Below are 14,922 nucleotides of genomic sequence, written 5' to 3' on the forward strand. Positions count from 1 at the left end.
TATTATTTAACGCCCTGAAAACGGCGCAAATATTAAGGATATTGCTGGAGAGTTTAAGGTAATATTAATCCATTCATTCATATTTATTTATTTATTATTGTACTTTGTAGACAGATATATTGTAACAAATAAATTTGGTAAACTTTTTCTTTAAATAACAAAAACCACGCCCTTTTTTGTTCATTGCATAGACCTCACTTTGAACTGTTATGAAATTTACTTAAGAAAAGGGACCGATATCTGTTTATTTATTAAAAGTAAAAAAGAATATACCAACAACCATAAGCAACCGGAAATAAGTCATATACTTATAAAATGCATTAACTTTTGTTTTGGTTAATACCCCTAACCCGCGCCAGACGTTTCGTGGGGGAGCGCTTATCAAAAAGTGAAATCATATTAGGGTAAACATTGGTAATTTCGTGATAATTTCATGAAAATTAATTTAAAATGCAAATGAGTAAATATATCCTTATTTCGATTTTTTCATCTAAAAGACGATAACTTGCTGTACAAACCTGGAGACATAAAAGATTGGACACGTTCTTGAACAGGTGCCAAAAACCACTTTTACAACTTAAGCTAAAAGGTTGGTTATTTCGTGATAACCTTGGTAATTTCGTGATATTACATTGATAATTTCGTGAGAGGTAGAAAAATTGTGTAAAAATTCATTAAAGTCAAATGAAATTCTCATTTATTGTTACAAGACTTCAAACATAGTAATTCCGTCATAGCAAGAAAACATAGAAATACATATCAACACATAATAAGAATGAAATCAAAGTAAAAATTGAAATTGAAAGGGTGAACACTTTTATTACGGACTTTACTATAGCCTATATTACTAGGGTAACTCCAAAAGTAATGCATAACATTTGTTTAAAAATTATATTTTTATCCTACAGCTTTGCTATTTTCACAGAATGTAGTTACATCCTTTAGGAACAAAATGTCACTTTTCCACATAATCCCCGTCCCTTTCAACTGCCTTACGTAATCTAGGAACGAAGGCCTGTAGACCAGCACGGTAAAAGTCTGGACCAACACGTCTGAGCCACTCTTTAGCAGCATGCACAAGGGAGTCATCTTCTAACTTCGTTCCGCGAAGGGATTCTTCAGTTTACTAAAGAGATGGTAATCGCACGGTGCCAGTTCAGGACTGTAAGGCGGATGTTTCAGTGTTGTCTATCCGAAGTTTCTGATCTGGTCTGTGGTCTTGTGGCTGTGCGCTGTCTTGCAATAGCAGAACAATCTGCTTCTCCCGATGTCGTCGAACACGACTCAGTCGAGGTTGAAGTTTCTTGAGAGTTGCCACATACGCGTCAGAATTAGTGGTGGTTCCGTGTGGCATGATATCCACAAGCAAGAGTCCTTCTGAATTGAAAAACACAATAGCCATAACTTTTCCTGCCGAAGGTGCAATTTTGAATTTCTGTTTCTTTGGTGAATTTGCATGATGCCACTCTATTGTCTGTCTCTGTCTCCGGTCCAAAATGGTGGAGCCATGTTTCATCTTCTGTCACAATTCTTGCAAGTAAGTCATCTAGCACTTATCATTGACACTTAGCATGATAACATATCAAACAGAAGCTACACTGAACCCATTGCGTCCCCCTTTTCTTTTTTGTTATCACATCTTATCTTCAGATTTCTAAAATTCGTATTTTAATACAATTTTTTAAATAGTATAAAATGTAACGCTTATTACTCAACAAAATTTCGCCTCAAACAGCTAAGATTTCTGTCAGTAAAGCTAAGCCTATATGGCGAACACAGCTGTATCTAAAATTCCAAAAGCATTTCCTAAAATTTCATTAAGATATAATAAATCTTTTTACCAAATATCATATGCTTACCTTTAGTAATAAGCTTGTAATGTAATTACAAGCATCCACAAAATTTGTACGCCTGAGAAGTCGACGCTAACTTGCTCTCTCCAAACATAAAAGCTCACTGAAGCAGCTACAATAATCACACAAAGCGTAGCTGTATGTTTCTGAAAACTGGACAACACATGCAATCCCTTGGCGGAAATTTGAATCTCGTAACACCATTGATTAGTTCACGAAAGAGCAAAGGAAAAGTATCACGAAATAACCACTGCCACGAAATTACCAATGTTTACCCTATATCTTAAAACCTTTACGTGATACGAAGAAAAGGGATATATTTTCGGATCAAGCGCACATCAAACCATAAGGAACAGGAACACTTTGTTTTAAGGCGGAGCAAAATTCTTGTTGTTCAATGAATCAGAATTGGACTTTGACAGTGTCAACAGAAGGATCCTTTTAAGCAACGAAGTTCTTGTAATGTATCGATAAAAAACTCTTCGTTCTCTACACTTCCGAAGGAATCCATGTTAAATGTTTTTTCGCTCTTAAAAATCCATTACAGCAATCGACCGAGATCCAATTACCGCCTTCATCACCATCCTATTCCCATGCAGACTTTACTACTCACTACTAACCCGTTTGCGTCTAAGTCATTATGATAGTTCGATTCGAAATATTATTATTTTTATATCTATACCGTTAGCAATACGTTTCCAGTTAGAAAATTAACAGTTTTCTGTTTCTTTCACAATCAAATTCAATGAAATTCAAGCGCAGTCGCTTCCCACTACCTTGACCGCTTCACATTGCACAATATTTCAAGACCCTTCATGAGAAAACAACATGATAAAATTGTTAAATAAAACACAATGTCTAAATAACTGTGTTCAACACACCCACTATGAAAAGGTAATAAAAATATCAAATCACCATTACGCAAGATGAGCAAAGTTCGTGATCAATTACTGTGTAAAACAAAAGATAAAAAACCAAACGAAGAATATTCAAGGTTTTAGACAGTCACGTGCTCATGTATTGGAACGAACTCAGTGTTAGTAAACACTTGTCCAGTTGACTTGAAGATTTCGTCGTGTCTACTTGATGCGGAAATCTGACGAGCAGAGAGAAATTTAACTTTTCGGAGAATTGATAGCATAAATCACTTTGTGAATTATCATTTGAATTAATATACTGAAGCAAGATTCGGTAAGTTTTAAGAGACTCAGAAATTGTTTACCATAAAAAAAGAAACAGTGACCAGAATAAGGGAGAAAACGTAGCATAATAGAGGAAGATATAGTCTATAGAAAAGGTGAAAATACAGAAGTTGCAATAATAAAATAAACATATTATGACAAATGTAGACTAATTATGAGCGATATTAAAGAAAATATTATAACATAGACATTGAGATAAGTAATTATTACGATAATCATGAAGCAAAAAAAAATGTTCTATTGATGTTTACAGTAAGAACAAAGAAGATTTAAACGAAGAATAAGAAGATAAATATTTATTATGGAGATATCTACCATGAAGATCTTTTCATCATATTTCTTTGACTAGAACAGAGAATTTCATTAAAAGTTATTGTTAATCGATTTTCCGAATTGTCTCAACTTAAGAAATTTTTAATTAATTCTTGAAGTTAAATGAATAAATAATATTCGTGTAATAAGATAGAATTGTGCAGGGATAATCTAATATATGCCGAGGAATATATAATTCTAATATCTTTTCCTAAGATGCAACGATTACAAATACATTCTAGTAAACGAAATACAGAACTTTCGTCTGTGAAACACTCATTTTCTTCTGATGTCTTAGACAAATGTGGAGCAAGATTTCTGAGTTTTAACACCATATCATAGAAACAGAAATATCTGAGCTTCCGGGACAAATCTTCCAATTGCTCATTTCCACAGAAAATTCGCAAACTATTTTTGTCCATAGATAAATCCATCCATAATTTTTGGACCACATTATATTTTGAATATTTTAAATGACGTCAGCTGAAATGTTAAGAATTTGCAGTAATTCTGTCCACATGATTTGGTCCACAGTCATTTCTTTAAAATTTTGGTCAACTGGTTGACTTCTCGTCCACTTTTTGAGATTCATTCACTAATCGTGGGTAAAATGAATCCATTGACACAGTTCTCTCTTTCTAGAGATATTATTTACATAAGAATAAACAATTTTTGTAACAACATTAATGCATTTATATGAAAAACATTTCAGTTATGAAATTGTTTATGCAGTGAAAGCTACAAAATTTCTAATAATTGAATTACCCAAGAATCGCTGAGGTACCTGAGAGTCACAGACATGTAGCATTCAATTAAAAAATTTTTTTTTTTTTCGAATCAACAACAGATTTAACAAGTGATGATAGACACCAAATATAGAGAGGAAATAACGATGTGATCTTAACTTGACCATCAGTTAAAGGATAGACAGAAGAGTGCGAGTTATGGGAAGTTTAAATAACGGCACAATTTCATTCCTTATCTGAATGTTGAATTCTGATTGTTAGACGACAAGTCCACATGCATTTCGTCCAATAAAATGTTGTCCTTCTGCATGTATTAACTACATCAAATTTTCGTCCACTTTTCTTCATGTCCATTGAATTTTAGTAAGTTTCCTTTTCGTAAATGGGAAATATATTCACACAGAAAACAGTAATGTCGGTTTATAGCACTAACGCCTTAAGCAAATAAGATGAAAAGCAGAACACGGTGATTAGGCCTAAATGATGTGGACATGATTTTGAGATGATAAAATATTTATGTGGACAAATGAAGAATACACGAACATTTATTGGACATGAAGAGAAAATGTGGAATAGGCCCTATTTTATGTAGGTAAAATAAGCAGAAGGATCAAGGTGCATTGTACGAAATGCATGTGGACTTATCGTCTGGAAATCATATCGGTTCGAATATTAAATAATGGAAAGGAAAGGAAAATTTATCTACTGGATTCGTAACAAAGAATTTTTCCAGTCCTGATAATGGAGCTGATTCGTAACACTGACATGTTGACTCTTTCTGAATCTACGAGATGGTGCAAGAAAAAAAAAATAGAGCATCATGTCGAACACAATTGGTTATAAAAATAGCAGTCATTTTATAATATATTTACATTGAAGTTAAGTATATAATCTGTATTATTATTATTATTATTATTATTATTATTATTATTAAATGTAACTGGAACAGCATTATCTTATTTTTTTCTGAAGTAATAAGTATTTTTGTGCTTGTCTCCGGAACCTAAGGGTACCTACACCAATTCATAAATTTACATACTACTGTAGTTTTTTGTACAAAATCTTCTCGGAAAATTACATTTTAATTTATAGGGCTCATTTATCAAGATTTTAAGGATGAAATATTCTGCCCAAAATCTTTCTGAAGATTTCAATGTAGAGGGAAAGAAACTGGTCATCCTACTCCGTTATCTTCTCGCTTAGTTGCCTCATGAGTGATGCCTTATTGGTGTCACTTATGAGGATCAAGCCTGTCTCCGGATAGTTGACTGAACAACAACTCCTCTGCAAAGATTGGTTTCCAAGAGTTTCTCGTTTATAGTTGATTTCTCCTCATTTTTGAACGTAGTACATGTTATCTTTTCGTACCTCGCTTTACATTTTTCAGGTGTTAACGAAGCACAACCGGTTTTCCATGCCTCTTCAATTTCTACATCCTCGACCACGTCAGAACCGTTGTCATTCACGAATACAACTACCATTATGCAACTGATGTAATAATAATTCTTGAAACTCTTTTTAGAAATAAATATACCGAAAAAGCTGCAATAGTTAATTAATTAATTCACCTAAAACGATGGAAAACCGCAAACATAGACAATTTTATTTACGCGATAAAATACGATAATACCCTAACAACAACATGCAAAGCTCTCTTAGACTAAAACAAACATGAATATTGTGTAGTAGTCTTTTTAAATGTTCCTGGAATTATACACTATAAATTACGTTTAAAATTAATAATTTTATACCCAGTACTCCTTGGAATTTAAAAATGGAAAGTCTGGTTTGTGATAGCTAAAATGAGAAATGAAAAAATGAACCACACAAAACCAAATTAATTGTTTATAAATTGCTTTTCAACTATCTTATGAGCACATTTATTCAATTTAAAACCTTTATATGGTGAACTACAATTTAATTACAAATCACTGATAGCAGTTGGTTCAAGTATTACACATTTGTTGTTCTTTGGTTGCTGGCAGTGTAGGAACATTCACTACATTGTTGAGAGTTTGTAATTGAACTACATTCCTTCCTCTGCATTCCCGCATTCGTTCCAGTCTATTCTCTTTTTTTTCTTTTTCGGCAGTTCATTTACACTCCATGTTCTCGATCGTCCGGCCCCTGATTTCGGCATATGTCCTAGAAAAATTTCACTCATTGGTTTCAACTGTATAACGTCACAACACTATACGGAAGACGCACTGCCCATCAGCAGCCCCACTCTCATTAATGTACGTACTAATTGCTAATTTGTGTAAATTTGAGAATAACCGTAAATATCAACAACTAAGTTTACGCAATAAAATAGCAAAGAATACAAGTCACATCAACAGCAAGCAAAGACTTCTTTAAACGTTTGTTGCAGAATTTTGTTTCACAGCGTTCACGTCAATAATTATTTAAGAAAATAAACTTTATTTTTAGGTTTCTCATTGCAATTTATATACAAAAAATTTGAGAGAAAAGAAAAGAAAATAATAGTGCAAAAATCATGTACGTTATGTTGCATGATTGTTAATTACTAATAACAATCTCGGATATATAAAAACTCAACTGCTTCTATTTCTGTAACCTTTCCCCTGATTCTGTTACATTGCACTTACCGAACTTACTCCGTAATATAAAACTACAGACTAATAAGCCTAATTAAGATTGAAAAATCAATTTTAATCATATTGCTATGCATTCAGGTATCGCATATGGCTTAGATATATTTAACGGTAACTTGTAGGAGTGAACGTAGAACATATAACATTTGAACACAGGAGTGATGCCCTAGTATCGATTCGACAGGTGAATTGCAGAGGTGGTCTGCCCGTCTTAATGAAATCGCGTGGATGGGTGACGCTGTCATGAATGAAAGTATAGCAATGCAAGACACGTAACATCAAGTAACACATTTAGGATTGGAATTCATCAACGACACACTTCTCATATCCGTATTCATATCCTACTATAACGTCTCCGAATGAAACATTGTCTAGCAGAAGGATTCAAATGTCGTGACTGGAGAAATTAACGCCATAGTTCTCCTACGTCCAATAGAGTTTCTTTGTAGGCTATATGTTCTTATACGGACTTAATTTCACAATAATGCAATATATGGGACAGAATTTATCCCACTTATTCTCCAGTCACCGAGTCTCATGTACTTTTTGGCTCTTAATTTGTTTCGTCATTCTTCATTACATTTTTGACACCTAATTGAAGTTTCAATGTGGTTTTTACCATCCTCTGAATTCAAGAATTATATCGAAATTGAATTCTAAAATACAGAGGATGATGGAAACTACATCGAAACTAGTCAACCAGTTAAAATGACAACACAATTTAAATATTAACATAGTGAAGTCATTATTTATTTAATACAATAATTTCATACGTCATCAGTGATCTTAATTACCGTTATTCAGTCTCTCTTTCGGTCACTTCGTACTTCGTACACAATCTATTTCCGAGCATAATTGTCCATAATTCTTCAATATTTATGTCCACGGACAAGTGGAAATCATCGCTTTAAGTCATGTTAGCTGCTATGATGCATCAGATGTAGCCTATAACAACTACTTTAACTGATTTTTAGCAAAATAATAATAACAATATTATTATTATTATTATTACTATTATTATTATTATTATTATTATTATTATTATTATTATTATTATTATTATTACGAGATACACTATCACTTTTACTTTTTAATTTCGCTCTAGAATATGCCATTAGGAATTACAGGATAACAGAGAGGGTTTGGAATTGAACGGGTTACATCAGCTGCTTGTTTATGCGGATGACGTGAATACGTTAGGAGAAAATACACAAACTGTTGGGGAAAATACGGTAATTTTATTTGAAGCAAGTAAAGAGATAGGTTTGGAAGTAAATCCCGAAAAGACTAAGTAGCCTTTATGATTATGTCTCATGGCCAAAACATAGTATGAAACGAAAATATATTAAAAAATTGGAAATTTATCCTTTGAAAAGGTGGAAAATTTCAAATATTTTTGAGTAACAATAATGTGACCCTCGAGTTAAAATTAAATGCAGAATAAATATGCTATAGGAAATGTGTACTATTAGTCTACTCGGTTGACAAGCTTTTGTCATTCAATCTGCTTTAAACGACACTTAAAGTTAGAATTTATAGAAACAATTATAGCCTATTACCGGTTGTTCTGTATGGTTGTGAAACTTACACTCTCAATTTGAGAGAAGTACAGAGGTTAAAGGTGTTCGAGAATGAGGTGCTTAGGAAAATATTTGGGGCTAAGAGGAATGAATTTACAGGAGAATGGAGAAATTCACAACGCAGAACTGCACGCATACTATTCTTCATCTAACATAATCAGGAACATTAAATCCAGACGTTTGAGATGGGAAGGTCATGTAGCACGTATGGGTGAAACCATAAATGCAATGACGTTTTTAGTTGGGAAGCCGGAGGGAAAAAATACTTTGAGAAGACCGAGACATAGATGGGAGGATAATATTAAAATGCATTTGAGGAATGTGGGATATGACTGTATAGACTAGATTAGTCTTGCTCAGGATAGGGACCGATGGCGGGCTTATGTGAAAGCGGCGATGAACCTCCGGGTTCTCTAAAATCCATTTAGAAACAATCATAATAATTACACTAGACATTACACAATTAAATAAATATTATTATTATTATTATCATACTTACTTACTTACTGGCTTTTAAGGAACACGGAGGTTCATTGCCGCCCTCACATAAGCCCGCCATTGGTCCCTATCCTGAGCAAGATTAATCCATTCTCTATCATCATATCCCACCTCCCTCAAATCTATTTTAATATTATCTTCCCATCTACGTCTCGGCCTCCCTAAAGGTCTTTTCCCTCCGGCCTCCCAACTAACATTCTACATGCATTTCTGAATTCGCCCATACGTGCTACATGCCCTGTCCATCTCAAACGTCTGGATTTCATGTTCCTAATTATGTCAGGTGAAGAATACAATGCGTGCAGTTCTGTGTTGTGTAACTTTCTCCATTCTCCTGTAACTTCATCCCTCTTAGCCCCAAATATTTTCCTAAACACCTTATTCTGAAACACCCTTAACCTATGTTCCTCTCTCAAAGTGAGAGTCCAAGTTTCACAACCATAAAGAACAACCGGTAATATAACTGTTTTATAAATTCTAACTTTCAGATTTTTTGACAGCTGACTGGATGATAAAAGCTTCTGAACTGAATAATAACAGGCATTTCCCATATTTATTCTGCGTTTAATTTACCTCCCGATTATCATTCATATTTGTTACTGTTGCTCCAAGATATTTGAACTTCTCCACCTCTTCAAAAGATAAATTTCCAATTTTTATATTTCTATTTCGTACAATATTCTGGTCAGGAGACATAATCATATACTTTGTCTTTTCGGGATTTACTTCCAAACCTATCTCTTTAATTGCATCCAGTGAAATTCCCGTATTTTCCCTAATCGTTTGTGGATTTTATTATTATTATTATTATTATTATTATTATTATTATTATTATTATTATTATTATTATTATTATAACAAATTGAGCTGTTATTGCATACAGTAAATTCAACCACTATCAATCTTTACTTTCCCTCGTGGTGTCTAACTCTGAACGCCTGGACCTTAGCTGCAGAGACGGACAGCTCGGGGATATCTTTTGACGCCAGTAAATGTGTCTTTGTTGACTGTCACTCTCAAGCTATATAACTCAATAGGTCACATGGTAGTATTATTCATTGTTACTTAAATAGCGTAAAGATTTTAAGTGCTCAGCAAGCCTTTCAATCTTTGTGAACTGCACTAATCCGTGACGCTTTGCATTCGCGAGCGAATAATTTATTCAATTGAAACCTTGATACGTGGAGAAAATAATCCATGTAATTGCCTGGAGGTAATGCATGAGTTATGCAACAACAAAAGGCAACTTCTCTATTAGCACCACTAAAAATTACAATGTTTGAGTTGTACGTTAATGCCAAGTCTGTCAGTAATGCACTTATTAACGTCAGTCTGGAGTGAATGGATATACCGTATCATTGGAACAGAGTAAGTTCTGTACTGTATTATCAAAGCTAATGTATGTTATAATCAATTTATATATGAAGAATAAAAAGGAAAATATTTGTTTTGCCTGGTTCTGGATCAACTAACAGCAGATTATTCGCCTATACATACATATAGTGGATTTCCATTCTTGAAACAGAAGTGGCTACAAAAACTATTTTTAAAGTAGGATAACAGAGAGGGTTTGGAATTGAACGGGTTACATCAGCTGTTTGTCTATGCGGATGACGTGAATATGGTAGGAAGAAATCCACAAACGATTAGGGAAAACATGGGAATTTTACTGGAAGCAAGTAAAGAGATAGGTTTGGAAGTAAATCCCGAAAAGACAAAGTATATGATTATGTCTCGTGACGAGAATATTGTACGAAATGGATAGGATAAAAATTGGAAATTTATCTTTTGAAGAGGTGGAGAAGTTCAAATATCTTGGAGCAAGAGTAACAAATATAAATGATACTCGGGAGAATATTAAACACAGAATAAATATGGGAAATGCCTGTTATTATTCGGTTGAGAAGCTTTTATCATCCAGTCTACTGTCAAAAAATCTGAAATTTAGAATTTATAAAACAGTTATATTACCGGTTGTTCTGTATGGTTGTGAAACTTGAACTCCCACTTTGAGAAAGGAACATAGGTTAAGGGTGTTTGAGAATAAGATATTTAGGAAAATATTTGGGGCTAAGAGGGATGAAGTTACAGGAGAATGGAGAAAGTTACACAACACAGAACTGCACGCATTGTATTCTTCATCGAACATAATTAGGAACATTAAATCCAGACGTTTTAGATGGGCAGGGCATGTAGGAGGTGTGGGCGAATCCAGAAATGCATATAGAGTGTTAGTTGGGATGCCGGAGGGAAAAAGACCTTTAGTGAGGCCGAGACGTGGATGGGAGGATAATATTAAAATGGATTTGAGGGAGGTGGTATATGATGATAGAAAATGGATTAAATCTTGCTCAGGATAGGGACCAATGGCGGGCTTATGTGAGGGCGGAAACGAACCTCCGGGTTCCTTAAAAGCCAGTAAGTAAGTATGTAAGTAAGTAAGTAAGTAAGCAAGTAAATAAGTTATTTAACGACGTCGTATGAACTGTAAGGATATCTGTCATCGCTTAAATTTTTGACAGCGCTCACACTGGCACAAATACGGTGATTCTCCCAGCCTCACATGTCGATTATCCCATCACTAGACGAATAATCTCATAAAGCCCAGGGAACAAAGCCCGCACTATCATAAAGACTTTATACCAACCTAATTTCAACTAATGCAGATGATAGATGAAATGAGGGGAAGGTGAACAGTGTCAGTATAATGGAAGAAGGAAACGAGAGTACAACGACAAAAAATCAATAGGTGCATAGTCTTACGTAGAACTGTGTATAGGGGTACGAGAAATGAAGCAACAAGACAAATGCAAGGAGAACATGGAGAATATAATGCGAATAAGAGAAACTTAAAGAGAACAGGGTAATATAATAATTTTCAGCCTAAATTATCTAATAAATAAAGACAACTGACTCAACTACACAAAATTTCTAGGACTTTTTATAGACTCCAGTTTAACATGGGATAAGCACATCGAATACATATGCACAAAGCTATCAAGAGTTTTATATTTGTTAAAGAAATTAACGACTTGCGTTTCTCAAAATTATTTAAGCTGTGCCTACTTTTCTTTCTTTCAGTCGATAATCCGATATGCCCTAATTTTCTGGGGAAATGGAACCAAAATTGGAAGAGTCTTGATTTTACAAAAGAAAGCCATTAGAATTTTATGTAAATCAAACTATCTGGAACATTGTCGGCCACTTTTCAGACAATCACGGATTTTAACAATTATAAATTTGTATATATATGATCTAGTACTTTACACTCGACAAAATATCGATAATTAATCATTAGTGGCCAATATACATGATCATGAAATTAGAAATAGTGAACAAATTAATATTCCATATTGTAGATACACAAGAGCAACACAAACTTTTTAATATAATAAGCTTCCCAGTCAATATTATAAATTACCAATCAATAGCTTCAAAACTAGATTATACAATTGGTTATTAAATAATCCTTTTTATTCTGTTGCTGAGTTTTTCAACACAAATTTGTATGAAATTGCATTTTAATAAATAAGTTTAATTGCAATTTAGTTTTCTTTAATTTAAAAGTTTCAAATTATTACATGTTTTCATTGTATTATTTAAATTTTACTGTTTCTTTTATTAGTGTTTTTTGTAATGTATTTATATGTTTTTCAATGTATTCTGACGATGCCTAAAACTGTATGTCTAATGGCCAAATAAATTGAATTGAATTGAATAATAACAATAGGAAAACTAGGAGAACAAGAGAAAGACAAGGATAAGAAGAACAAAATAAGAACAAGAGATATAGAAGGAGAATAAGTGTAAAAGTAAGTGTTCTAACATTGAATATATTACAACGTTTCATGTTTCAATTATTGTGCTGGTCTTTTAGCAAAATAAGTTTCTTCAAGGTGAAGGTAAAATTTCTAGGTGAACGTTTTTTGCGTATTATACACAAGCACAATGTATTACCTCATCCGAGTTATGCAACGACGAAAGAAGACGACACATCTAGAAATTCTCCACAGCAACCTCAAGCGGAGTTACACAAACATTTGTATTATGTCAACTAGAAAGTCCAATAATTAGCAGTTGCACACGTGCAGATCGTGGAGTAATTTATCACATGCAGCACAACTGTGTGATGATTGACGGTCGTCAACAGTTATGTGTGAATTCATCAGCGCGCGGACGTAAATAAGGTAATAACATTGTTCACTTCAAGTGAAGGAAGCGGTAAATCTTTCGTAAACAAAGTGATTAGTCACTTCTTTCATCAGAAACCGAAATAAGTTACAGTGCTTCGCAATACAACAAAATGCTTAACAAAATTATCAAGAATGTCAACAAAAACCTAGTACTGTTCATAACAATATATTTTCTTTCATTCTTCATAATTTGTGGAAGCAGTGAACTATTGTGCACATACTAATAAACTAATTATTTATTTTATCAGAAACAGAAAAGAGTTACAACAATACAACACATTACACAAAAAAACTTGAAAATCTTATAAAAATGTCAACAAAACCATAATACGCAACATTTACTTACAAATGGCTTTTAGAGAACCCGGAGGTTCATTGCCGCCCTCACATAAGCCCGTCATCGGTCCCTATCCTGAGCAAGATTAATCGAGCATCTACCATCATACCCCATCTCCCTCAAATCCATTTTCATATTATCGTCCCATCTACGTCTCGGTCTCCCCAAAGATTTCCTCCCTTCCGGCCTCCCAACTAACGCCCTATATGCATTTGTGGATTCGCCCATACGTGCTACATGCCCTGCCCATCTCAAACGTCTGGATTTAATGTTCCTAATTATGTCTGGTGAAGAATACAATGCGTGAAGTTCTGCGTTGTGTATCTTTCTCCAGTCTCCTGTAACTTCATCCCTCTTAGCCCCAAATAGTTTCCTAAGCACCCTTAGCCTCTGTTCCTCTCTCAAAGTGACAGACTAAGTTTCACATCATATATATAGAACAACCGTTAATATGTGGAGCTTGGTATCAAAGTTGGACAATTCCACTTTTGTTTTTTTTACAGGAGAGTCGAAAAACTAGATCCTTGGAAACCAAAGTCACCGTTATACGTACATTTTTCTAAACACTCTCATGGGTCATAGAAATATTTTTTTCGGTCTCAAAATGTGATTAAAATTAATATTCAGGTCTAAATTTAAGTTTAAAAAGTGGAGTTGTCCATCTCTGAAACTAAGTCATGGCGTTGTCTGTTTTTGAAACTAACTGAAGCCATATTTAAAGTTGAGTTGTCTACTTTTGAATCTAAGTCTCTTCTAACTCGGTTTCAAAGCAAATTTACGTAAAACAGTACTTATTCATCCACAAACCTATTATACAAAAAATCAGCCATGTTGGATTCGCGTTACGTCATGTGAAAAGGTGGTAAGAATGTGGGCTTCTCATTGTCCTAATTTGAAACCAAGCCACAGTGGAGTTGTCTACATTTTGATTCTAAAGCGCACAATTAAGTGCTATTTTCGTTCTGTTCTGTTCGTTTTTGAACCCAAACAGTTCCAGAATCGCATTAAGCTCACAAAATTCCATGAAAAACTATCAATATCTCGAAATCGCAAAAAATTGAGTTGTCTAATTTTGATACTATGCTCCTCATATAACTGTTTTAGAAATTCTAACTAAGTTTTTTTGAGACCAGACTGGATGAAAAAAGTTTCTCAACTGAATAATAATAGGTACTTGCTATATTTATTCTGCGTTTAATTTCCTCCCGAGTGTCTTATTTTGTTACTGTAGCTCCAAGATATTTGAATTCTTCCACCTCTTCAACGCATCACAAACGACTATATTAGTTTCTTTCATTCCGAATTGGTTCCCATTTCCACTACAAAATATAGATCTATACTGTTTTCGCTGTAAGAAAAATCCTAATGTAAACATAAGCACGTTGCTGTCCTACCCGTGATTGGCTCCCAGTCGAAGCACTCACATGACGCAGGAAAATATAGTTCGTATTTGGAAACCATAATCTTGTATTGTTTGAAAATAAAAAATTGAATTTTTGTCGTTAAATAGAATGAAACATATAACTTCACTCATATGTAAAAGAAAAGCTACTTTTATATTTATATTTTGTTATCTACTATGAACG

General features: G+C 33.8%; 1 protein-coding gene across 2 annotated transcripts in view; it reads right to left on the minus strand.

Annotated features, from left to right (window-relative positions):
• Osi24 (Protein) overlaps positions 1 to 14,922 on the minus strand; it is a 226,835-nt gene that overhangs the window by 211,152 nt on the left and 761 nt on the right. The gene's annotated exons all lie outside the window — the stretch shown is intronic.

This window comes from Periplaneta americana, chromosome 4 (genome assembly GCF_040183065.1).
Source record: "Periplaneta americana isolate PAMFEO1 chromosome 4, P.americana_PAMFEO1_priV1, whole genome shotgun sequence".
In the NCBI taxonomy this organism is placed as follows: Eukaryota; Metazoa; Arthropoda; class Insecta; order Blattodea; family Blattidae; genus Periplaneta; species Periplaneta americana.